A 27,163-nucleotide genomic window follows, 5' to 3' on the forward strand; every position below is an offset into this window, starting at 1 on the left:
CCATTCAATGTGCAGCATGAATATTTTAGTATTGGATGGAAAGATCCAAAGAGCTCTTATCCTACTGCCCCATTCATACACCAAGAGGAACACTTGCTTATGTCATTGGGAAGATTTCAGGACTTTGATGGAACCATAGTGAATAGCATCACTGTACTTTTTAAAACCCCATCCCAGGGAGCTAATTTTTTTTACTTCCAGCTTGCACATCTTTGGTTGGCTAAGATTTGAACTGATCCATTCATCTTGCCTTGGTCTCTGTTGTTGTCTTGTCACATAAGCTGCATCAAATCTCCATAAGGAACCTGGCCATCTTGCTATATGCCCTTCTTTTTCTATGTGGCTAAGGGGCCAACTAATCAAGCCAAGGTCTACTACAGACCCGTTTTTTGATGTTTTGTTTGTTTTGTTTTGTTTTGTTTTGTTTTGTTTTGTTTTGTTTTGTTTTCTACTTGCCTTATGTAGAGTTTTTGGACTAGGTAAGATCTGATGGTGAATAGATTCTCACAAAACCCTGTCCTTTGTTTACTGAACTGCAGTTTTCCCTCTTCTAGACAAGGCTGGCAGTAATGGAGGCCATAATTCAGTGAGTGGAACATTGATGTGTTTAAAATCATTTAGCTCTACATGGCTTTCTTTCATGACTCCTGGCCCTGAGAGTCATGTACTCTCAACCTAAGAAAGTCTGTTCTTTTGCTTTCCTTTAGTGCATTTGTTTCTCTTCCCCATGGATCATGGGGTAAGTGGCCTATTGTAGTCATGGTTTTCAATGAAAAGGAATTAATACAGGGCACACAATTTATAGGATAATTTTATAATAGTCACCCAATGAGTCAAATATAAAGCATGTGGGAGATCTGTCCATGCACTGGAGGCCCAAAGAATCCAGCTGAAAACCTGGAACCCACAAGCAATGTCCTGCATGAATCCAGCTGAAGACCTAGAGCCCATGACAATGCCCCTCCTTGAGTCTAGCTGGAGACCAAGAACTCCGAACAATATCTCATACAAGTCTGTTTCACAGATCTGTGCTGGGAAGGCCCAAAGGTCAGTGGTGAAAACTAGAATGTCTGAGCCAGCAGGATAAAGAATCTGCCAACAGGCTAAGAGATCTACACTTGAGCCAGGAAGCAAGGCTCAAAGTAAGGACCAGAATACACTCAAAGTAAACCGCAGCTGTCCTCATTGACAGCAAGGGCCTGAGCTGCTCCAATGATGAGGACAGCTGAGTTCATATCAGAAAAGCCAGCACAACAAGCTTCTCCAGAAGAATCAATTGTACTACCTCTTTCTCGCCAGTTCTTTGTTAAGCTGTTAGCAAAAACTCTCAAGAGGTCTTCCACACCCAGCCCACGCTGATAACAATTCAGCTGGGTGTTACCAATATGCCGCATTGCCCCTGGATATACAGAGACTTGCATTCATCCATCACACACATGATCACAGATGCCTTTAATACATCTTGTGTTTTCTTTTTTTTATTTTAAATTTTATTTAAAGAAAAAAAACAGTAAAAGGGTACAAGTAATACAGAATTTCAAAAAATAAACAGTAAGAAATCACTAGCTAATAGATTACATATTGACATCTTAGAAATAGTTGTTCAAGTTACAAAATTAAAGCATACAAAGTGGATATTCAAACAGTGAGACTGCAAACAGTTGTGTTCAATGGTCCAACAAAATCTTAGTAATATGGTGATTTATCTTACACACCTAAACACACTTGCAGTTGTATCCTTTAGAACACTTTCTACATCTCATGTTTTCATATGTAGCGATTTGTTCAAAGGAGTTCAGATATATAGACTTGAGGCTTATGAGAACCAACATTGTGGGCTTTTGTCTGAGCCATCTGTGCCAAGCCAACTTTCATTAGAGAGCTTTACATTAATGAAAGGAACACTCATGTAGCCTAGGAATTTAATTTCCCATTTATCTTTTTTGTTTATACATAAAACTTCATAGAAAATTTCCTATAGTATAGGTGAACATGTACAAAGCAAAATTTATGTCTTCTTAGGTACCCTGACTTTGCTATATCTTAATATCACTAAGACTTCACACCAAATTCATAGAACACTATTTCAGTTTTTATCAGAGACTACATGAGTCTAACAAACCTCAGCCCAGCTTACTTAAAAATTGTGCTATTTTCTCATCTGCTACTTTTACTTGTCTGTATATCAGATAATTTATTTTAAAAAGAATGCTTGAACCAACACGATTCAGACATTCTTGCTTTCTAACACTATCAAATCTTCACCTGATTACTGCTAATTCTCTTCTGCTTTTTAGAGATACAAAACAGAAAGAATATTTTCCCACTTCATTTGGAGAGGAGTAGCAAAGTGAGGATCACATTGCCCAGTTACATTCAAGGGCCACTAACTGAATTGCAAAAGAGGGAGTACTGTTACTGATTTCAGAAAGCTACTCACATTATACATTTGTCTTCATAAGCAACATGCAGATTTGGTTTTAATAGCACTGTTTCTATGGAGGGAAACCCAGAAACCCATGCGCTCCAATGAACTGGCACATTTTCAATAGCATCACCAGGAGCACAAGGGCCTTGAAGCCTGTTGCTGCACTACCCAGCTCCACAGTCCAATTACAGAATCTTCCAGATTGTATCATTTATCTCATAGACAAAGGTTGCTCACAAACATGACAGAATCTGGTCACTAGCTTCTGCTCTTCCCATAATTGAACATTTCTGAACATTGAAATATCTGTCACTCTCAGAAATATCTTTCATTTTCATCTGTTCCTTACCAATATGTCATCATTTTGCCACATCTACTAATGAATTTAAGAACTCTTAAAATCTTTGTCTTCTTGAATGGTTTACATTAGTCATCATATCCTAAAGATAGGTTAAGGCAGCCATCACCCTGATCTACCACCAATCTCCAAAACATGATGCTTCACAGTTTGAATGAATATTTTCCCTTCATACAGAATTTCCAGATCTTGTGCCTGTTTGTGGATCTCTGGATGTGTTCTTGATTATCAAAGTTCTTATTTTAGTGGTACCACAAGGAAATACTATTCCAGATATGCTGTAGCCACCACTGAGTGAAATAAGTCCTTCTTTGTTAATATGTGCATTAATACCTCTTTAAGGACAACAGTGATTGTGTTACATTTTTAGTAGCTGAATCATACCAGTGACCTCACTATATTCAGGTAGTCAAGGACTTGACTTTAAAAGAGAAAAGGTACCAAGCATGGTGGTGCATGCTGATAATCCCAGCACTTGGGATGCTGAGGAACAAGAATCACCAAAAGTTAAAGGCCACCTGGGCTATGTAATAAGTTCAAAGCTAGCCTGACCTATGATCCTGTCTCAAAAGAAAAGCAAGGAAAGGAAAAGAAAAGCAAAGAAAATCAAAAAGAAGAGAAAAGAAAAAAAGTAAAAGTAAATTTCCAGAATCCTGATTCCTTCTTCACTGAATTTAAATTCTTCCCTGGTTCTAACAGCCAGTTTTTCAGTTCATAGGTGTAGTGGTATTATCCTTTTCTGGGGTCCACATTGTAGCTGGTGAGGGCGGAAGTCCAGCTGAAGTACTGGTGCAAGACCACTAAAGGTACAAAGAGGAACATCTAGAAGCAAAGTAAATGTGACACTCACTTTCAGTAGCAATTTGTTGGCCATCATCCAGACACTGAGAGCACTTAAAAACTTGTCCAAGTTTATATAAATACTTGGTAGTAGAGGTGGATAAAATTTTCTAGATAGTGCTCTTATTCACTACTTTGTATTCTAACTATCTAGATATTTCTAAAATTATATTGTATAGACTGTTATATCAGAACCTTAAAAATAGGGATTCCTAGATGCTACACAAACCTTACTGAATCAGATTCTCTGCCATGACATTATCAAATCTTCATCCAATCTCTGATAATTTTCTTCTCCCTTATAGAGATAGAAACTAAAAAGAACGGTATTTTAGTTAAACCACTAACTAATGAACTGCCACTCTCCATCTTGGAAAATAAAAGGATAAGAACCAGATAAAGCTTTAGGAAAGTAATAATTCTCACAGAAATATAAATGGAAGTGATTTCTCACATAGTCTTTAAGATTTGCTAGGATGTCAAAAAGAAAGGAAAAGAAAAAAATAAAAAATGGAAAAGAAGACAAGCCCCTATAAAATATCATACAGTGGTTAAGTAATAGTACTCACTATGGGAAAAAAGTTGATTAAGAACTGATTGGTCCTATGGAACTAAATTAAAAGATTCAAATAATTACTAATTACTGGTATACTAGTAAACAGTATTACTGCATAAACTATAAACACCTCAGTGTCAGATTCTTATACGATTTCATGACCTGAAGTTAAATAGAATCAAGATAGTGCTGCATCAGTAAATAGAAATAAAGGACTTTGCATTTCTTAAGAGTTTAAACTTCAACTCCTTTAATATAAAAAGTTGTGACAGGCTGCTTAATAGTTTCTTAATTCTCTTTTATTCTGTTTAGGAGAATGGAGGTGGACTACATTTCCCACCCTCTTTTTAGACAGGTGTGGTCACGTGACTGATTATTAGCGAATGGGCTATAGGTAGAAGTTTCGCAAATTTACTTGGAAGGTTAGGTCATAAAAATCTCGCATATCATCATGCATTTTCTCTTTTTCCCTATACAAACATCTGAAAGTTAAACATCACAGGCACCTAAGTTGACAGAGTGAAAAGAAGGAAGATATTGAAAGTTTTCATTACCAATCATATTACACTAACACTTAAGCAATAAGTAAAGTTTTATCCTGTTAAGAAATTGAAATTTACAACTTAATTGTTAGCATTCTACATTATCCTAATTGCTACAGAATTTAAGGAAAAGTGATAAATTCTTTATATACAAAAGTCACCCTTCAAGGTAGTGATAGTACACTACCTGGAAAAAATAATATACAAAAGGTAAATGAGAATACAGGTTGTATACAAGGAATCATCTCTGTGTTACATTTTAAAAGCACAGTGATCAAGGACACTAATAAATATACAGCTTTGAATGACTTCTATGGGTCATTTGATTCCATAACCGATTTACAGGTAGCTAAACATCCATCAACTATTGAAACTGAGGGATCTTTTTCATATATTTAGTGAACACTGACAGCTAATATTACCTCCCATACAATCCAGAATTGTCCATTGGCTCAAGATATTTTTCTTTATATATAAATATCATTTTTGCTGCACTTGAAAAATAATTAAATATTTAGAAAAGAAGTCCACAAAGAATTCTCTAAACAGCTGGTATGGAAATCTGCTAGTTTCACCCTAGATTGACTCTTCCCTCTTTCAAACTATCATAGTTTTTTCAGGACACCTCCTCAACCTATTCAAACTATGTGTCAGTCTCTCTTGCAGTAGGAATCCCTAGGTTATAAGTTCTCTCTCACAGACCCTGAATGGATGTGTTGAAAGTAGCCAACCCCAGCCAGATATATTTGTTAGTGTAACTGACAGGGGAATGCTTTTCAGACTTGCTGGAAGGCAGGTGCACTCAGTAAATGTTAAATTTCTTTCTACCCCTTTTAATCTCAGTTGCAATTTCAAAACAATATATTTATTATGACACTATTTTCTGAGTGTAAGAAAATGGAATTTAAGGGTAAGGAACTGAATTTTCTGCTTATTGTTCCATAGTTCAATGTTTCCATTTGGTGCTTACACTCCAGGCCCACAAAATCTCTTGAAAGAAGAGAGAAACTGTTTAACATATGTTTCAAGCTACCATCATTTACCCTTCTTTGTGTTAAATTTAAAAATGATATTCATCTACTAAGTTTTATGCAATAAATCAGCATAATTTTTCTAATTGCAAAAATACAAATGAGTACAGATAAAAGGACAAAAATTCCATCCACAGTAACTGTGTCATTCTAGTCTTTCCCAATATGTATCTACTAACCTGGGATTTTTTTTTAACAAAATAAAGCCATGATTAATACATGGAGTAAGGTAAACTTCTTTTTTTCTTAGTTCACTTATATAAAGAGATTAAATACATTAATCATTTATACATAAATACATATATACAGCGGTAACCCAGTTCACGAACTTAACTGTTTCCATGATTCTGGTCTAAAACCGAGTTGGACAAGAACCAAATCAAATTCAGTGGTTAGGTTCAATGCTAACCTCACGAATGCCTGCTTGTAAGGCAGGCGTAATACAGAGAACTTTATTAAGAAATAATTCCCACAACATAAAACTTACATTTTTAAAGTGCACAGTATGGTGCCTTTAGTATATTTGCAGTCTGCATTCATCTGCCTCAGAATTGTCTTCATCTCCAAAGACACTCAATACCCGTTAGTAGTTCCTAGCAGCTACTAGTATATTTTCTGTGTTTCTGTAGTTGAAGATTTCATATGGTTCTTAGGAACTGAATATTATAATAGGTGGTGTTTTGCATCTGTCTTCCTTTTGTTAATGATTTTAAACATCAATTCTAGTTGTAACATTTATCAGTACTTAGGGTATATAATAGTTCACTGCATCAATTCATTAGTTAGGTTAGTAGCATTTTTACTCATCAAATTTTCATTTACATGGCAATAATGTAACTTAAAATCATGTTAATGCTTGCAGAATATTTCACTGAATAAGAAGAATCATTCCATTGGGTGAGATACACCACAGTATTAATTCAACCTGCTAACTGCAAACTATTTTGCATAAATGCCCCTATAGATAAAGCTTAGAAATTCTGTCTCACTTTAAGATAGAATTGGCCATGCAGAATGGGAACCACTCTTTCCTAAATTATATTCTGGGGATGAAAAGAAATCAAGTACAAATATAAAGTAAGATAGGATAATAAAATGAGAGGGAGAGGCCAATTTCTTAAACTACCAACAAGGAAAGCACATTTGGGAATATGCCACTGAAAATTTCTGTTATCATTCAAATTCAATGATTTGTCTGACCAAGGGCAGATGTAGGTCATAGGCTGCCAAGACATAGTTTTCATCTCTTTTAGACCTGAAGTGGCCTGAGGCAGTACTCTCCTAGCCCTAAAAGACTGAATATAAATCATGCTTGTTGGCAATTTTTGCTGACGTGCTGCCTGACACATGGCTAAAAGCTTTCTCAGAGCTGAGAATAAATTCCAAGACAGCAATGACAGCTATAACAATAATGCCACATGTTAAAGCATTTAAAAGCCCTCAACAGGGATAGTCATTCAACACAACATCCTTTTAGATAGATCTTGCACAATGTAAGACAATGGGGGGGGGGTTGTGCTACCGAAGAAAAGGAGAATAAAAATTGTTGTGCAAAATACTCCAGAGTTGAAGTGCACAAGCAGAATTTGGATGAAACAACCCCTGTTGTGCCTTCACATCTCCTATCCCAGAGATCAGGTTATTCTTAGGTATTTTAGTGGTGAGCAGATGTCTACTATGCACAAGAAAATAAGAAAAAGGGGGAATAGCGCATCGCTTGAAAGAGCATAATAAACACAAATTATGCTGCCTCCAATAGACCTCACAGCTTTCACTTGCAATCTGGTTTATTCTATGTGATTGGATCTAGGGGACCCAAGTTTGCTTTGGGGTGGAGTGATGGGAACTGGTTAGAGAGACACTGGTTCCTGAGGATCAACTTCTGTGGGGTGCCCACTCAGGAACATTTGCTTCAAGAGTGATTTTTGGGCTCAAAGGTTTTGTTTAAGAAGCAAAGTCGCAAAAGGGAGAGAGTTTACCAGACACTTTGGAGGGATAAAATCTATCCTCTTTCAGCAATTCACCTAAGCAAAAATTAGCCAGAGACCATTTTTTTTTAGCCAGCAAAACTAAATGTGTGTGCATATGTGCGTACGTGTGTGTTTTCAGAAGGATTTGTTTTTGTGAAGGGAACATGCCTGGAGATTTACAAGAAGACTTGGCAATGTGGAACAAACTGAGGGACCTTCTTGAATTGACGGGAAAAAAATTCCTCGGTGGTTGCTGGCTCACAGATACTCTGTGAAATGTCCTGGGATAAGGACCATCTGGACAAAGATATCTCCACCCCACCAAACAAATTGAGAGTTAGAAAACAGGAAAAACACTCCCCCACACACAAATCCAAGCCAAGAAGCCGAATGATTGAAAGGCAGCTACTCTGTGCGATGCCAGGAGGAAGGGAAGCTCCAGCGGCACCTCTGAACACAGAGCAGTTCAGAGTGAGGAGAAATGTCCCAACACCACAGAGACGAAAGAACATGGGTCCTGCTGACTGTTGGATCATAGAAGACTGGCCCAAGGCAGAGAAGAAAGTAAACTGAGAAATTTCCACTTTCATAACCATTTTCCCTGCTTTCTCCAAGTATTAAGAGGCTGTCCAAATGAAACCTATTTCCTGGTTGGCCTTGGGTGATAGGGTAGCCATTTGTTTCCTGAGATTCTTTAAGACCTTCTGAAGCTGATAAGGGTAGATGATTCATCTGCTAATGGACCTTCAAGCTATCAAGCATATAAATAAACATGCAAAACAGTCACACAGAAAAGAATTATCACTGACACAAGACACTATCTGCAAATGAAACTATAATTGCTTTATTTTAGTTTACTATTGGTTAATATAACCTTAAAATCTCCTATTGGACAAGATTCTCTAAATTTATACATTAATTTGAAACAACTTTCATGGTAGTCACTAATAGTCCACAGGAATATGTAGATACGTGTTGTTGTTTTCATGGCCTTCATTTTCCAAATCCAGTAAGATCAGACTTCATTCTTTATATAGAAAAAGCATCAACGATTTTATATGGAGTGGAGCCCATGAACATTTTCCCAACAGAACTGTCAGGCATGCCTCCCTCTTCATCTTAGCACAAAACACCTCGATCCACACAAATCATCTCAATATCTATTTCTTTCTACTGTATCTTTGAGTTGTATAATTAGAACGTCTTCTGCCAATTAACAGTCCCCTCTTCTCCATTTCAGAAGTCCAGTGGTACCAGGTTTCTTATTTCCAGAGCAACTCTCCATACCTGTGGTCCACATTTTGCTGGTCCAAGATTAGGTCTAAAGTGGCCTAAAGTAGCTTCCTAGATATACATGAAGTAAAAGGAAAGTTGATTGTTTCCTGTCAAACAAAATAACTACACAAAGATACACTGGGAATCACTAATCCAAACCACAGGATAGTCTCCAGCTATTATCAGAGCTTTAAAAATAAAATCAATCCATGTGGCCAGACCAGAAACATTACAGTCCTGGTTGCTAAGCACCACTTTCTAGTCAGGAGGCTCTGCTTTACCATCCAGCTTCCATTGCTTTGTGATTTTCTCTAAAATGTTTGCGTGTGTGTCCAGTGTTTTTATAGATAGGAGATTTTAAAATGTGGATATTTTTAAATTAGAGTTAAAAATGCGAATATATACTTGATAATCTTACCTTTTATTTTCTTTCTCCCTTTCTTCTCTCCTCACTACTTCTCTCCATCCATTCTTCTTTCCATTTCTGCCTTTGTCCTGTTGGCCAATGGGATTTTTTCTATAGCAGAACATGGAAATAAACTCTATCATACAAAAGAGTAATAACAAACCCCTCAAAGATGGAGTAAAGGACCCTCATTCTTGTTCTAGCTCCCTTTTCAGCTATTACTTTCTTCTGTTAGTTGCAGAGATCATCCCAGTGTGTCCAGGAAATCAATAACTGATAACTATTCATGTAGTAGAAAGACCATTGGCAGGCTGGGGGGGCGGGGGAGGAATCAGGAGACTCACTTGTATAAGTGATGTCTAAAGTACTTTTCAATCAGAGCTCTACAGTAAGGTTTTAACTCAGTTTTAGTCCGTGAAACTTTTCTTTGGAGAAAATACTTTGAGGGGTCATCACATATAGCCAGTTTATTTATTTGTCAGCTGTTTAATAAACATTGTTAACATTTTTCATTATTCCATCCTTGGATAGACAAGTCACCCAGCTGCAATGCCTGGCTATTCTTCTTTCAGAAAAGATAGCACAATGACAGTCAGGAAACAATGGATTAACTAGTTTAATTCTATTTTTTATAAGTGATTTTAAAAGCCATGTACATAACACATAGCCAATTCAATTTAACTTTATGAATTTGACTCAATTCAATTATTTTAGCTTCAACATTGTTCCATGTTAGAAACACATTTTCTCCATAGTTTACCAAATTATAGCACCTCTCAGACTTTTAATGATTTATGCTCACATTTCCACATTCAGAGGTCAGAGGGGGTGGATTATTGTAATGATACATAGGAAACTGTACTCTTGTACCTGGCTCCTCCCTTGGTCTCTCTGCTCCCTTGTGCCCAGGAGTGACTGGCATCAGGCCCTCCCACCATGCTACCTTTTTCTTGAAGCCAACTGACCATGGACTGAAGCCTTTGAAAACTATGAGACAAAATAAATCTCTCCTCCTTTTAAATTGCAATTTGTCAGGAAAGTTAATTAATACCGAGTGTTTGTTTGTTTCTTTGTTTGTTTTGGTATAAACATTTCATGCTGAAGAAATGATGAAACTATGGTACATACTATTATGAAAAAAATTAATCCCCCCTAAACCAACTTCGGTTTCATCTTTCTTTTTTCAGTGTTAACTGCCAAACCCAAGGCTTCATGCATGCTGGACAAGCACTGTGCTACTACTGAGGCATACCTTAGCCTCCCACCCCTTTTTAAATTTTTGCTTATTATTGTACGATATATAGTCATCACCACGGTGTACATATGAATTTTCAATCTAACTTTCAATTGTTTTGTAAATACAATAGCTTGTGTTTCAACTTACTCTTCCCAGTTATAACTGGTAAAAATTGCATAATACTCCATTGCATGGCAATCCTAGTTGTTAGCTATTCCACGACTGTAGCACGTCAGTGACAAACCAGGAGACAAGAAAAACTCAGAACTGTAACGCCACAGGATGTAACTCTGCTCACAGGGCCTGTCTCTGCTAGCTCACCTTACCACTAGCATATTATAAGCCCTCACCTGACTTTCATGCAGTTAAAAAATACATATAAGGAGAATACAAGATTTTTACAATGAAAGGATTTTTCAGCTTATCTTGAACTCTGAATACCTGAGAAAATTGGAAGCATTAACCTCCAGAGTTCTATTATTTGATTATTATTTGATTGGGGTTTTCAAGCTCTTAGCTCTTGCCATATCCAATTCATTCTTGGTTATCTCCAGTTCTACTTTATAGAAATAGTTACATTATACATATATAAATATATTAATATATTTATTAATATATATTAAACTCACAACCTTTAGAGTCAGAAATTTTTACGGGCCTAAGGAATAGGTACTCATCTAAAATAATACACTTCCTCTACATGACCACTTGGATATTTTGAGCAAAGTTGTTCTTATCTTCTAAAACATCAAGCAACACTGGGCTTCAGGTGTATATTTCAGAATGCCCACACCTCTACTCTTTTCTTCAACCAGAGTTGTTATTTTAGATGCAGTGATGGTCATTTTGATTATGTTCCATACATGTTCGGAGGATTTTGTCAGCAGGAGCCTATACGTTTCACTTCTTAGAAATACCCTTTTTACTGACCTCTTACTGTTATTCCCTGTCATTCTTTCTTTAAAGCATGCTAAATAATTCCAACCTTCCAAAGTTGTTTACACCTTTCCAATGCTTGTAGCAGGTACATGGACTGCATAAATACTAATGAGGAAATCATTCTCGAAAAGTGCTAAATAATCACATTGTTGGAACTATAACAGCAATACAAAGCACTTTCATTTTCACAAGTACATTTTGAATGCAATAAAATAAAGAGTGTTAGTTAAACAGAGACATTTGCACCATGGGTGGCTACAGAACTATTCAAAGGTAGCATTGATAGTGGTTAATGTATGAAAGGTGTTGTTTGGAACAGATTATTATTATTATTTAAAGTGGAAGTGTACTTACAGTGTTTAAATGGAATAGGACTGCAATCTTATTATAATAAGCCATCAAGTTCTTGATTTTCTAAAAAATACAAATTTGCATGTGCTTATATATTTCATTCAATGAAAACTAAAATGCTTACAGCATATCCCACCTTCTTTTTGCCTTTGAATTTTTCATGTTTAGCACATCAGGTTTAGCATGATGCAACTGGAATAAATGACTAACTTAAAGATGAACCTTGATTTTCAGCAACCACAATCATGCAAAGAATAATGATCACTTTCTTCAACTGTCATCAGAGCTCATATGTCATTAAAGAGATGGAATCCTAGCATTTGTTCCACCTATGAAGCCTATTATCGGGACTCTGAAGATGGGAACTCTACTTCGATCTCAAACATCAACCACTAGGAAGCATTTTGTGCCAAAAATAAGTGCACTCCAGACTTTATCCCACACTCCTTCTGGAAAAAGTCCCAAAACTTCACTTTGACACTTACTAATTTTTTAAAGAATTTTTTGCCTTCAATGATAACATCAGTGGAGACACCTGTGGATAAACCACTACTTAACTTTGCAAATTCTTTTTTCTTTTTTCACTTTCCCTACCCTTCAATAGTATTTCCTACACAAAGGAAATGTAAGAATGCACTGGCTCTCTTTGGCACTAGACCCCTGGTGATTAAGCCTCAAATAGTATTTTATTAACTATCATTTTAAAGTCGGGTTATTTGGTGGTGAAGCACTAGGTTGCTGAAACTGTCATACTTTGACCTGTATTGTTATGTTGTTATGTCCTCTTTTATCTCAATCTCTCCCTTATTCATTAAAAAAATTTAGTTATTTTTTATGATTTTTTTAAGTAAGGGGAAAAATAAAATAAAAATTTTAAAAATTAGCAGGATAAAAAAATATTCTACAGATGGGCTGGGGATTTAGCTCAGCTTGCAAGCAGGCAGTCATGAGTTCGATCCCTGGTACCGATAAAAAAACGAAAAAGACAAAAAAAAATATATATATATATACATATATATATACATATATATATATACATATATATATACATATATATATATATATATTCTACAGGATAAGTCATTGTTTCCTAGAAAAGTATGAAATATTTCTACCACTATCTTTGCATCTCCCTGCAACACTTGTAACTCTTTAGTCTGTTGATGACACTGCTTTTTTAGGGTTCAAAGTTCTAAAATACTAAAAAGCACCTGCCTCACAAAATAACCGTACTTCTGCACCTCATGGAAGTTAAAGAACATGCCTATTAGTCTATGCAGTTGGCAAGCACTGACCGGCAACAATCTCAAATTTCCCTTCATTTTGTTTGAAGCTTTCCCATCCCAACTGTAAAACTTTTTAGTTTTGCTAAGCACACATATTACCAGGCCCTAGGAAAACAGTTAGCAAATTGGCCTAACACAGATATCAAATCAAATTATACTTCTATCACTCACTCATTAGCTCTTTGATATGTTACTTAACTTCTCTAAGCCTCAGTGTCCAGTTACATAAAACAAGATAATAATTGTGTGCATGAAATTTCTGTACTGTAAACATTTAATAAAATGCTTATGAAGTAGTTAGCTCAGGCCTTAGCACAACATAGACAAAAATGTGTTAGTTATTTTTTCATTATTTTTATTTTGTGCTTTCTCATTTACCTCATTAATGATAACTTTCCCAGGACCAAATGATTATATTCTCTATCCATGATTCAGAGGTTGATTCCTTATGCTAGTCTGCTGCCTTATGATTTGATCTGAAATTATTTCTTGTTTGAACTTTTCACCTGGATTATAAATGCACTTACAGAAGAGATCATATCTTACTCTTTTCTGTTGGAAAGCACTGAGGAGGAAATCCCTTCCTAAATATTCTAGGTTGTCTGCTCTGCGCACTGTCAATCAGGCAGCAAGATTTACCGAATACCTGATCTTTACATTCAAAATTATCAAAATGATCACCTGCGTTTTGTCCTTATTTTGTAGAAGGCTTATATTTAAAATAATGGAAGATCCTCTTGGTGTAGATTTGAACTGCTAGCAAATCTTTCTGTTTGAGTAAGCACAAACATCACCTCGGTGTGAGCAGGAAGTTCAAACTCTGTTAGAAAATGTTCATGTACAATAAACACAAAATAATGAAGAAATCATAATTTTAGTGCAAGTCTTGAGGGAATCTGAAATTCCCAAAATCATATAATGTTACAATTTCAAAACACTTTTAATGAGCATCTGTAGGAATTAAGCTATAATGCCTTTTTCTTAAAGTTTGAATATGACATGAATTCCCCATCAAAGTGAACTTCATCTGATTGAATGTTACAAAAACGACATTAGTATCCAACATCTGTTTTATCAATGTGAATAATTCTGTTGTAGATTATGATAAGGAAGCTATTTCAGCAGAAGTCAAGAGACTCTAATACTACCAGTATCCATAGACTTGTTTTTCTATTGCTCCTGTATCAGGTTCATGCATGGGAAGACACAGAGTCTAGTCAGAAGAGACCGTAGACTATCATGTTGGTCCATTCACAGAGTCTAGGCAGGGCCCACTTTAACTGCTTCAAAGAAATTATTTCCTATTTGAGTCATCAATATAGTCATCAATTTTCAAATACAATTTCTGGAAATTCAAAATGGAAAGATTTTCTACTTTCAGTTCTTATTTTAACAAACTATATCTTTTCTTGATCCCAAAGTAAGTTAAACTGAGAAATCTACAGACAAGGTGGAAACCTGCCTATTAGCCAGGTATGTAGATACTATCTAATGGATAAGGATTATTGGTAAAAGCAACAATACTGTTCTTTGCAAATGTAATTGGAACATACCATATATGATTAATATAAAATTACTTTTTCTCATGTTAGCTGTCTGAAACAATCCACTCAGAATAAACTCATTTTCAAGTCTCCAGTCCACAACTCCAGATTATAGTAAGTCTTCCATCACACACTAAAAAGTAAAATAAGGAAAATTTCTTCTGCATACATAATACTTTACAATAACTTTAGCATTAATGAATCAAACTTCACTAACTTTCATGATGACACTAAATATTATGCACATAGTTCTTCATATATGTATTTGCAAAAAAAAGTTTGAGCAAGAGAGCAGAATTCATGAAATTCTTAGGATACATGAAGTAAAAGTATAAACTTTTTTCCCAAAATTATTTTAAAAAGAAAAATTAGTTCACTGCATTTGAGGTCATATGAGTTCACTACAACTACTACTCCTGGAGAGAACAGAGTCCTTCAAATGAATAGATCAATTGTTCACAACAACTATAATTTTAAAAGTGGATGTGTTGCAAGCTTTCAGCCCAATATGGGACACACAGTAGGCTCGCAGTGAGTAACTATCATCTTCCCACACCATTCAAAAATTAAATAAGAATAGGGGCAACAAAAATTTCATATTACTGACTTTTCATATCTAGTTCCCACTTGCTGATTAAGAGAACAGGAACCAGGTGCTAGAGGGCAGGAATTACCTTTTTAACCACCATTGAATCCTCAAGTCCTAGCTGAGTAGCTAGCACATAAAAAGTACTCAATATGTAATTGTTGTTCAACTCACTACATTTTCATCTTCCTCCTCTAATCAATCCTGTCTTTACTTGTCCTTGTAATCCTAACCTTCCAATCTCATTACATCTTAAACTCAAGACATAGGAGTAGGTGAAGGAACAGAAAAAACAAAATGGGTGAAGGAGGACTCAAGGCTTAGGACCATGCACTGGGGTTTGGATTGCATGATCTTTTTTTAGCTCTTGCTAAATTGTCTGTAAAATCATTAAAGATTAATGCACTAATGCACTATTAGAACTTGACTGTTCATTATGGTAAATGATGCCTTGTTTGAAATTTGTAAATAAAAAATAATTTCTTCAAACTTCACAGAGGTTTCCATCCAAATCAATAAGATCCTTAGAATCATTCAGAGTGGCAAGAGATTGAAATGGAGAAAATATTTTAAAATACAAATCAATATAGGAATCCCATTAAAAGACTGGTGAATACTACCTGTTAAAAAGAACAACTAGATTCTTTAGTTTCTAAAACAAATTGAACAAGTCATGGTGTATTGAATCACTCCACAGGGTCATCCATCTTCAGATTAGAAAAATATCACCTTCTGGGATGTCATGATATTGGCAAGTTTATAAATCAGGTTTTACTCAATTATTTCATAAAATTCCCCAGTCTTCATATATACTGGTAAGCTGCTCCACCATAAAACATAGTATGTGCAAACAATATTGCTTACATGTATACATATAGTCATATGCATGCACATGTTACAAACATCTACATCTGATCTATATTTTATGAAGAAACCAGAAAACATTAAAAAATCAAAATTATATTCTAGATTGCATCTAGCTGGAGTTTAAGCCCTATTATTTCTTATTTCATTTCATTAGCTAAAGCATTATTTTCCCCAAAAATAATGCAGCAAAAATACTCCCTTGGCACTGTAGAAATAATGTTAAAAGTATAATAAAATGGCAATATTCAATATATAATAAAATGGCATTAAGACTCTATTAAAACATAGTTATACACATCTATACAAACACACTTAATCCTAAGCAACATACAGGTCAAAGATTATTTTCTTCATTTCTTGAATCAAGATTTTAAACTATTTAACAGTGTTAAACCTATGTAGGAGACTGTAAAAGAGAAATGTAGAATTTCTAGACAAAAAAAATTTATACTGTAACAGTTACTGGTTGATTTTTTAGTCGATTGAATAAGAAAAATACTTTTCTGGAAACATCAATGTCTTTAACAGGCTGATATATGGGGGCTGAGTGTGAGAGAGGGGGACAGAATGTTAGATTGCTGTAATGAATTATAGATACACTCCTTGGAATTGAAATTTCATTGTTATTAGTAAAATAGAATATAATTCTAAAAGATTACATTGAAAGATTCTTGAACATATGGGCCAAATTACTAATAAGATAGAATAAGTAAAATATAGACATAAAGGCATTATGTAGAAAGAATTTGTTTGCTTCAAGAAGTTCAGAGCTCCAAATTGAAGGCCAAAGGTCACTTTCCCATATATAAATAAATCTTGGCTTAGGAATAAAAAATGAATGAATAGATGAATGAACAAATGAATCTGTATTTTACCTTCTAATAAAGCATGCCTCAAATGATATCTTGGTGAGATCACACTTGTAGAAAAATTTAGCAATGAATCTCAGATCTCTGAGTCCCCATCATCACCAGCACAGCTCCATGAAATCCAGACAACTTAGGTCCACACCCAACTCTTCAATGAAAAGAAGAAGGAAAGAGTGAGGGAGTAAGAAGAGAGGAAATGATGGCAGGGGAGAAGTCGGAATCCAACATTCTAAACTCCAAGAATAAGATCCAAACTCTAGTCTGTCCTAGGCAGGGATTTACCCCCAGGCAGGTGAGAGGAAATCAAGAGGTGACTTCTGAACGGTGGTAGTTTTTTTCAGAGAACAATATTATTAACTAAGGAGTACACTTGCGGAAGCCAAGTAAAGGAAGGCTACAGAGTAAAATGCTAGAACACTGAAATGCACTCACTTCCCATATAAAAGTGATACAGCAGAGACATCATCCCTGGGATTTTGATCAAAGGACCCACTGAGAGTGGCTGGCCACACAGTGAAAGGAAGCCCTTAGCATTAACCTGTCAGTAGATCAAGACTAAAGTAGCCTCCAGATACTTGGGGAGCTACACCTTATTTCCAGCCTTACCACAAACAGGGATGTAGCTACAGATACCATATCCATTTGGTGTGCACTGGTGCCATGATAGGGAAGACTGACCCTGCGGGGAGCAGCTCAGTGGGGCTGAGATGAAGACTGATTATCTTTCATCTGTGTCATTCACAAACACTACATGCTAACCAATGTCACCATATCACAGAAACTGGCATACAGGCAGGATCTTTGATTTCCAGGACATATAATAATGGGCCAAAGGTGCTATACCAAGAAAGTACTAAAAATGTCACAATATTCAAAGTTCACTAATTGAGGGCAAAATGATGGACATGATGGAAGGCATGAGGATTGAAAATTCTAAGAATGTTTAAACTCATTACCAGTGATAACAAATACTATTATTTTAACCAAAACTAGCACAAGATCTTTAATGACATTATATACAATGAGTAGCATTCTTACATATTGACAGTAAGTAAACAAATTTGGCTATTCAACTTGGCTATGAGTATACACAGCTTTAAAATTGCATTCATCCTCTGTAATTCTCTTTTCAGGTATCCATCATGAGCAAGACTAAGGTTTTTAAACCACAATATTCACAGTAGTATTATCTATAATACTACAAATATGTACCTACCTAAATATCAAAAAGTGGACAAATTACAGCATACATACTCTATGAAACATTAGTCATTAATCATGTTGATTTGAGAAAAAATAACACCATATTATTTATTAAAATAGATCAAAGAATCACTATATATCATATGATCACAATCATGTGTGTATATTTTTCCATAAAGATATATATTTTTAAAATTTATTCATATCTCTTTACTCATATAGATCATACAGATCTATGTAGACATAGATTCAAACAAAGGTACATAGATAAGATGCAGTGAATAAGAGACTAAAAGAAATTGACTACAACTTCACCAAGTGTAATTTTATTCCATCTTCTATTTTGAATTATGTTTCCTATAATGAACTTTTATTGATTTTTATAATCAGAAAAATAAAATAGGTTGTTTCTTCGTTTTGGTGCACTTTCCATTCTAAATAGGAAGGCATGGCTTGGACTCCAGGGTCCAGCTTCTGCTGGAGTTTCATTTGCTCCTTATACTAGCTCTGTGACCTTGGGCGGAGTACTTTCCCTGTGATGAATTTTCCTCATATGTAAAGCATTTATAATATCACCTCAAAGAGTTGTAAAAATGAAATAAGAAAATAAAACATGTAGCATGAAAACTAACAATGATCTAAAGGTTCAATAAATGGTGGCCTTCACAATAGTATCTCCAGTAACTTTACCTTGCTCCAATTCCAGACATGACCAACCTGTACTCACCTCTCAGAGTCACAAATATAGTCTTCTAGTGAATAGGTTTATCATAATGTTAAAGTAATACCCTCTGCCAGACGGACAGTCTACTACTTCCAGCATTAAAAAGGGACAAAACCTTGGGATTAGAAAACTATTCAGAATGACACAAGTCACACGATTACATCCTACAGCTTCTCTTCCACTTCATTCTAGTATTACAATGACTTCCTTCCACATCTGAAGCATTTAAGGCCACTGCTCCTTAGAACCTTTTCGTCAAATTGTGCAATGACCTATACTCTGCATTCTGTAGTATTAATTTTGTGTCCCATTATTTGACGTCCAAGCTAAAAACATTGTCTCTTTCATCTTTAGTTTTTTAGAGCTTTGTTTACACTTCACACAACTCTGAGCATATGTTGAGTTAAACAATTTGTTCAACACAGAATCCCAGTTGCACTTTCCCCAAAGTAACATAACCAACCAATAAGTCAGTCCAAAAAAAAAAAAAAAAAAAGGAATGTGCATACACAGACAATTCAACAGCTGTAAATTAATACTCAGTCAAAAAAACTGAAGGAAGACACATTGTTTAATTTGGGGAAATGAAACACTGTGGCCGTTTGTCTAAGGGGTTTGATATACAGAGTTATTGCTTACCCTATGAAAGACAGAAAGAGATAGAACCCAGTATTGTGGAGGGGTAACTTAAAATAGAGTAAGATAAAAAGCTCCCACTGACAAAAGAACAAAAGAAAAATTTTCACTTGTTAAGTCTCTTTAAATGTTGACATATATATTTGGAAAAGTTGTGGATTCTTTTTAATTTGAGTTGAAATTGGGAGGAAATTTGGATCTAGATTTCCATCTGACTAAATTGGTGGCTAAAGATGAGATCCATCTATTTTCTTGGATTGTAATTGAATATTCTACTTCAATCCTCTTCTTTGATGCCTACATACAAAAGATAACGTATGTAGAAATGTTTTCAGATTTCTGGGATGATTCTACTTGAGATCAATATGGGAGGAGAGAAAATGTCATTCTATGCAGTCAGTCTCACTTGTAAATCACTTGTTGAGTCATTCAAATAAATATTCATACCTCTGTGGCATACTCTACCCTAGAGTCGGGGAAACAGGAGTGAAAAAGACCTTCAAGTCCTTGTTCTCAAATGCATATTTTAAACAGACACTTTTAAAACTAGAAGGATAATATGTCACATTCACAATGTAGATTACTCCAAATTAACTAATAATAAATTCTTAGTATTCTCACACCCTGAAAGTAACCAGACAAATGGATGGATAGGTGAATGGATGGATGGATGGATGGATAGATACATGCATGTATGCATAGTAAATCTTGGTGAATTCTTAATTATCAAATTCACCTTCTCACTAACATTTATTTAGCTCCAGAGCAAGTACATGCAGTGCTTTCACAGTTATTCATGGTCACACACAAAACAGAGAAAAATTTGCATCACCCAATTGACAGTTTTTCAACTGAGTTCAAACCAGGTGACACCCTACCTTTCTTTCCAGCTTTTATACTATAAACAAGTGTCCTTTTTGCAGTCTATTTAGGGAGACAGTTTTCACATTTTGGTAATTTTGTGGCTGATTTCACACTTTAAAATGGCCCCCAGGTGTAGCATTAACATGTTGTCTGGGGCTGGGGATTTAGCTCGGCGACATAAGCGCCTGCCTTGCAAGCAGGCAGTCGTGAGTTTGATCCCTGGTACCGATAAAAAGAAAAAAAAATAAAACATGTTGTCTGGTGTTCCTAATGCAATAAGTCTCTGATGTACCTTGTGGAGAAATGTATGTTAAATAAGCTTTATTCGGGCATGCATTATAGTGTTATGAGTTTAGTGTTAACAAATCAAATATATGTGTGTGTACATATGTATGTATGTATACATATATATATATATAATTTATTTAAACACAACTCACATGAAAGACTATATATTACTCAGTCAATGAAAATGTGACCAGTGTGTTCTGAATGAATTTCTTTCAGTTTCTCTGTTAACCTAGCAAATTAGCTAACTACTGTGCCCAGAAGCCACTAGAGGCCCAAACAGAAGATTGCCATTAGGGTCACTGCCAGGGTTTCGTGGGGTGAGTGGGTCCCACCCTTAGAGGTCAAATTACAAGTGCTGTGATTTCAATGATGCAAACACAATATGAAACTGGAAGAGATTTTAGTACTTATAAAACCTGGAGGATATACAGAATACCCAGAGGCCTCATATACAAAGTTCGGGGAAAGACAAACAAGGAGACAGCAAAAGAGCTGAGACCCTGGGGTCAATTTTTGGGTCCATAAACAGGTCTCCCTAAAGAACTTTTAATTTAAGCATTGAAAGCAAGAATGAGTTTCAAGGGTCACACTGTGCTTAAGAAAAGTGGTCATTAATTTCTCCAGAAAATGCCTGAATTGTCTAGCTAAAGGAAATTGGAAGAAAACAGGAGCCCTGTATATTATGTGAGAGAGTTCTTTAACATCTTTTCCCTAGCCAGCAGCTTCAGATGCATGGATGTGAAGTAGAATTAGAAACTGTCAAAGACAACTGTATCCTGCTTCCAATAAATAAAACTTCTTATTTAAACTTTTACTTACATATAAATGTTAAGGCAACAACAAATTATAAGCACTCAATGGCTAGGGGTTCACAGGAACCTAATTTTATGTCTCATTTCTCTTGAAATGTTTCAGTGTTCAGTAATTCAGGATCCACTGTAACTTTATAGAATATAATTACCATAAATAACATAATAAGAATTAGTGGTTGATGGTTTTTAGAGATATGAGAGAAGTTATAGTCAACACACTAATGATACATGGTTTTTATTTTTCAGCTTTTGCATATAGACAGCATTTCATCTTGACTTGTGAAGTGATCAGCTTCAGGTAGGAGGCGGGGTTTCCTGAAGCAGTATATCCACAAACTAGGATGAGTCTTAGAGATTTCCATGTGTGCCAGCTGTTGATTTCTCCTGCCAGCCCCATTGGAAAGAAATATTTTCCCAGGCTTGTATTTGATTTCAACACTCAATTATTTTCTTTAGTCTCTCTCGCAAGCTAGTACATGTCCAATAAAGTGTTTAATTTTTTTCTCTTTAGCTGTAAACACAGTACAAATCCAACTCCCACATAAACAGTATCTGCTGCAAAATCATGTAGCACCCACATATTTGTTTAATGAAACAAGGCCCAAATGGAAAAGTTACAATCTCATTTAAAGTTTACATGCCTGAGGACAATTCTGATAATGTTTAGAGGTAGATAATTGTGGGAAGCAGAAGAAATGAAAGTTAAATATTGGCAGTTGCTGAAAGAAAACTAAAAGTCTATTTTCAAATCCATGAGCAACACCAACAAATACTGTGATGTAAAAAGGCTAGAAATTTCATGAGTATTTGATGACTAGGTATATATTCTTCTCAAGTTCCAGGAACTTTCTGACTTTCACAAGTACGATTGCTTATGAAAAGGAATAAGAAATATTTATTATTGCAAAGCATTCAGAAATGGCTTTGCAGTTGTAGAATTCAACTAGAGTCTTACTATTTTCAAAGACTAAGGATTTCTAGGTACTTAAAGAATGCTCTAAGAAGTTTTGAACTTGGTATCTGGATAATGCCACAAGATAAAAACAAGGGAAGAAACAGATACTTAGGAGGACTTCAAGCCTTAGGTACCCAAGGGGATGGGTACCTCATTTCACAAACGTTAATAAGGAACAAAGAAGCCAACATTTTGTACAGAAGTGAATGAACTTCAGGGAATAATCATAAGCATTTCCTTTCTGCTTTGTTTTGTTTTTCCAGGCTAAAAAAATAGAAATTATATAACTGAGCCTTAGTGTTTGTGTAGCTTAGAGAATGAGTTATTGCAACATCTTGACTTGTGTTTATAAGAATTCTTCCAAGTTTCATATTTTCACTGAGGGATCCAAACCATCCAAAATTTACTTTAAAGGGTCTGATGACTTCTTAGAAACATCTGACGACCAGATTTGGCTTTAAATAAAATTATATATTTTTATTGTTCTTACTTTTTCATCTGGTGTATATATGTGACTGATGTTGGCATTTGTCTGCCAAAATAGACCCACTAAATACCCTCTCAGGTTCCAAATTTTGAGTTTCCAGGAAGAACCTCATAGAAAAGTTAGTTATTGGAAAAGTGGAGATTTAGGGGTCTCGGGGCAAGACTGGAAATAACAAATAGAGAGGAAAAAATAGCTCAACAACAACCACAGTTACCAAGAAATCAATTTTAGGGACCTTAGCCATGAATATTTATGTAAAGTTGAACTTCAGACTCTAAACTGAATAAGAATGTTCTTATAGGTCTGTTCCTACAAAGATCCTCCACTCTATTCCTTCTACTCTGTTTCACAGATCTATGACTCATGCACATATTTCCTCAAGATTATTATCATTGTCCGAAGTTTCTTTGTAGTGTGTGATGTCTCAGTTCATCCACTGCCATTCCTCTACATGACTGGGGTCTCGAACCAATTACTCTATATTCTGTTCATTCTCTTCTTATCTAAAAGGTGATCTGACATTTTATTCTTATGGGGATGGTGGTGGTGGTGATTAGCTGACTGATATTTGAATTTCTTTTTATGGTTAAGGATTCTCCTACCTTATGAATGTTGGTGCAAGACAGAACAAACTTCCATTGTGAAAACTGAGAATATGAGTTATTCATTGTTCCAAGCTCCCTTTAAAACAGGGCACAGTCACCTGGTCAGTTCTTGGCCCATCAGATTCACCCAGTTAGGATTTTGCCTGATAGAAGCAGAGACAGAGAAGCACCATTCCAGGGGCAGGTGGCATGGCAGGGCAGGAAGTTCTGCTGATTCTGTGGCAGAGGCAGAGGGAGCAGTGGGGACAACAGAGTTTGTACCACCTACAGTGCAAGTTGAGACTTTCAGCATTTAGTAGTTTCATTTCTAAGACATAATTTTGGCTATTAAGGAAAATAATTTCTTAAAAAATATATTAAGACTGTAAGAAAAACTGAAATAGAGCAAGATAAACTAACCTGATCAGTCTCCACTTCAAAACTTTTAATAAAATCCAACAGAATAATGTGTAACTTGGTTCTTTGATCCATAATCCCTTTAGGAATATGGCCAAGTTAAGTTTCAAAACTGAAACCCTGTGACAGAGCCACACAGTTGAGTTGCAAACCACGACAGACTTCTCTGCTGCTGACAAACAGACCTTCACATACAGACCTTCACCACCTACTTCCCTTCACACTTAAGCATCCTCCTCAAAAATCCCTTCCTGGATTCAGATTTTTAAAACTTATTTTACCTGGTAGAATCACTTATTCTCTATTTTGAGTTCTCCTAGACCTTGGTGTCTTTTGAGAGCATTTACAATGACTATGCCTGCCTGGGGCAGATTTATTTTCTCGTTTCCTGATTCCTAATATCTAGCACAGTGCCAGTCAGTTGATGGATACTTTTAGGGTCAGGGTTTAGACAGGAACCAATAACAACAACAGCAATAACAAAAAACCTGTAATAATTAAGGCACAGTTTGATCAGAGCCAGAAAAAATATTTGGATCTAGCAGGCCCATACAGTAAAGGCATACAAATGTGATATTTATACAAAGCTTATTGGTGAGGGAACCACATAAATTTGAACGCCTAACTAGAAGGAGAATTAAGTGAACAGATCTTGACATTCCAATAAACTTCTTTCTCCAATACAGTCTTTATATTGGTTCTGAATTGTTTACAGTCTTCAGTTAGCAGAGGCCAAAATGTTGATTCTTTTAGTAACAAGGAACTCAAGAATATTTCTCCTACATAGTGAAGAACCTCAAATCAATTTCTTAGAGAATAAAATATTCATTTGATCAAATATCATCAAATCCTTGATTAAAAAAGGCCAAAAAGAAAGAGATTGAAACCTAACGAACATCAGGCAGCAAGTATAAGAGAAACATAAGATAAGCTAACTTTTTTACTCTTGTACTTAGTTGGTAAGTATGAGCATTTTCATGGCATATTTTGTATACAAAATGCAAAAAAATAAATAAGATGAAATGGTTAGTGAAATAAAAAGGAAAACCCTATTACAGTGACATATTCTCACTCATATTTATAGCAACACAATTCATAATAGCTAGATCTTGGAATCAGCCTATATGTTCATTAACAGATTAGAAAAATATGGTATTTATACACAATAGAGTATTACTCTGACATAAACAAAGATACACTAGGGGCTGGGGATTTAGCTCAGTGGCATAAGTGCCTGTTTTGCAAGTGTGTAGTCATGAGTTTGATCCCTGGTACAAAAAAAGAAAGATACACTTGAGTTGTTTTGTTGGAAAATAAATGTACCCAGAGACCATAATTAAGTGGAATAAAACAGACACATAAGCTTAAATATCATATGGTTTCTCATATGAGAAACCCAAATTACAAATAAATAACAAAATGAAAGATAGATTATAGGTAGGAGAGAGAGAGATACAAAGGGGATCAGAGGTAGAGGGAGAGAAAAAAGGAGATGAAAAAAAGAGTTAAGATGTATTGTGTACATGCACCAACACTACACATGGAATGTAAACATTATATAAACACATACTAAAAAGTAAATAAATAAAACAGTTGCTAAAAGAGCTCAAAACAGAAAAGACCTAGAAATACATGGGTGAAATGCGTGAAGACGACATCCTTTGTATTTAAGTTCTTTGTCCTTATTTGTCTTCAGATTCTTTGGCTTCTCTCTACTAATGAAGCCTCTCATGCTCTCACTTTCTTTCTTACTAAGATCATATCTGATCCACCATTAAACACTGCTCCTTTCTGTTTCTCTAAGTCCCGCCTTGCAAAATCCTAACTCATGGTGGCATTCTGGTTTGTCTCACTACAAACATACTACACCTTCCCACCTCCTCAGAGAAGCTGTTCTCTGACACTCCTCCTGCATCATCAGACTGTTCCTTTTAGTGTTCATACTCCAACAGGCTAAAGTAGCCTCCATTTTTAAAAATCCCCCCTCTGAGTCACAGTTCCTAAGTACCTATTCTCTTTCTCTATCTCTTGACAGTTGATTTGTCCCATCTACATGTTCTATGTCTATTTTCTCACATTCTATATCTATTTACTTCCATTTACTGTTTGGTCTACTGAATTCTAAGTTATGCCTCATATTACAAAATTCTACACTATTAGGTCTTCATTCTACTGAACCATCAGGACATTCCTTCCACTCATACCATTTTAGGCTAAAAGGACCTCTTCTATTTGATCTTTAAACTTTAAAGTTTCTCAGCACTCAGGCTCAGAGCTTTTTCCTTTCTTACTGGCCTGTTGGCAGGTGCTTACTGAATAATAGGAGTCAACATTTTTGTAGTAAAACCGCTTGGTTGTCTTTGCTTGATTTAAAGAGATTTAGAAATTGCTGATTTCCAAAGGAGGCAACAAATCATGTGCCTTTAAGTCACAGAAGGACGACACACAGAATGACTGCAACTCAGTCCTTTGGATAACTGATGTAGAAAACAAGAGTTCAGAATGTGAGATCAAACCTGATTAGATTTACAAACTCATTCAGATGCAGTTGAAAGTATCCTATTTAATTTCCGCATTTTGTGCTTCTCTTCATATTATTCATAAACTTAAAGGCACTATTAAGCTACCAGACTTCAGGCTTTAAGTATGCACATACCAGAGCAGGCACTCACAACTATATACTTTCATACATTCTGCAAAGAGAAATGAGGCTTACTGCCTTATATCACTGAGCTGCATGCTGGTTTCTCTGTCCAGAGGTATAAACAAGAATATTTTGCATTTGATTTTATGATTCATCTTGTCACAAACATAAACTAACAAGGCTGAAAGAGATGCTACACGGATGGAAAAAAGAAAGTCCAGAGCTGTGAATAATATTCCTGCAGATTGTCAAGTAAAATGAAATAATAAACAAAGCTCATACCATTCCTGGTCCAGATCTAGTGATCAAAATGTTATGTTCCAGAAATCTTACAGCGTTCACTGGAATTACATATACCACCAACAGCCAGAAAAGAGCTTGCCCGGTTTCCTCATTGCTGCCTCCAAAAGAATAAAGGTCAGATCCTAAAAATCCTATAAAGTTCACTTCACTTTCATCTT

At 35.5% G+C, this 27,163-nt stretch overlaps 1 long non-coding RNA gene across 1 annotated transcript; it reads right to left on the bottom strand.

Annotated features, from left to right (window-relative positions):
* Positions 1-9,418: 9,418 nt before the first annotated feature.
* On the bottom strand, positions 9,419-27,092 carry LOC134478202 (uncharacterized). The gene is made up of 3 exons (XR_010050687.1): positions 26,985-27,092; positions 11,937-11,996; positions 9,419-9,517 (listed from the first exon to the last, which is right to left on the bottom strand). It is a non-coding gene; the product is annotated as an uncharacterized LOC134478202 (long non-coding RNA).
* Positions 27,093-27,163: the final 71 nt, after the last annotated feature.

Source organism: Cavia porcellus, unplaced genomic scaffold (genome assembly GCF_034190915.1).
Source record: "Cavia porcellus strain 051 isolate PalLab524CR breed Dunkin Hartley unplaced genomic scaffold, mCavPor4.1 scaffold_12, whole genome shotgun sequence".
Classification (NCBI taxonomy): domain Eukaryota; kingdom Metazoa; phylum Chordata; class Mammalia; order Rodentia; family Caviidae; genus Cavia; species Cavia porcellus.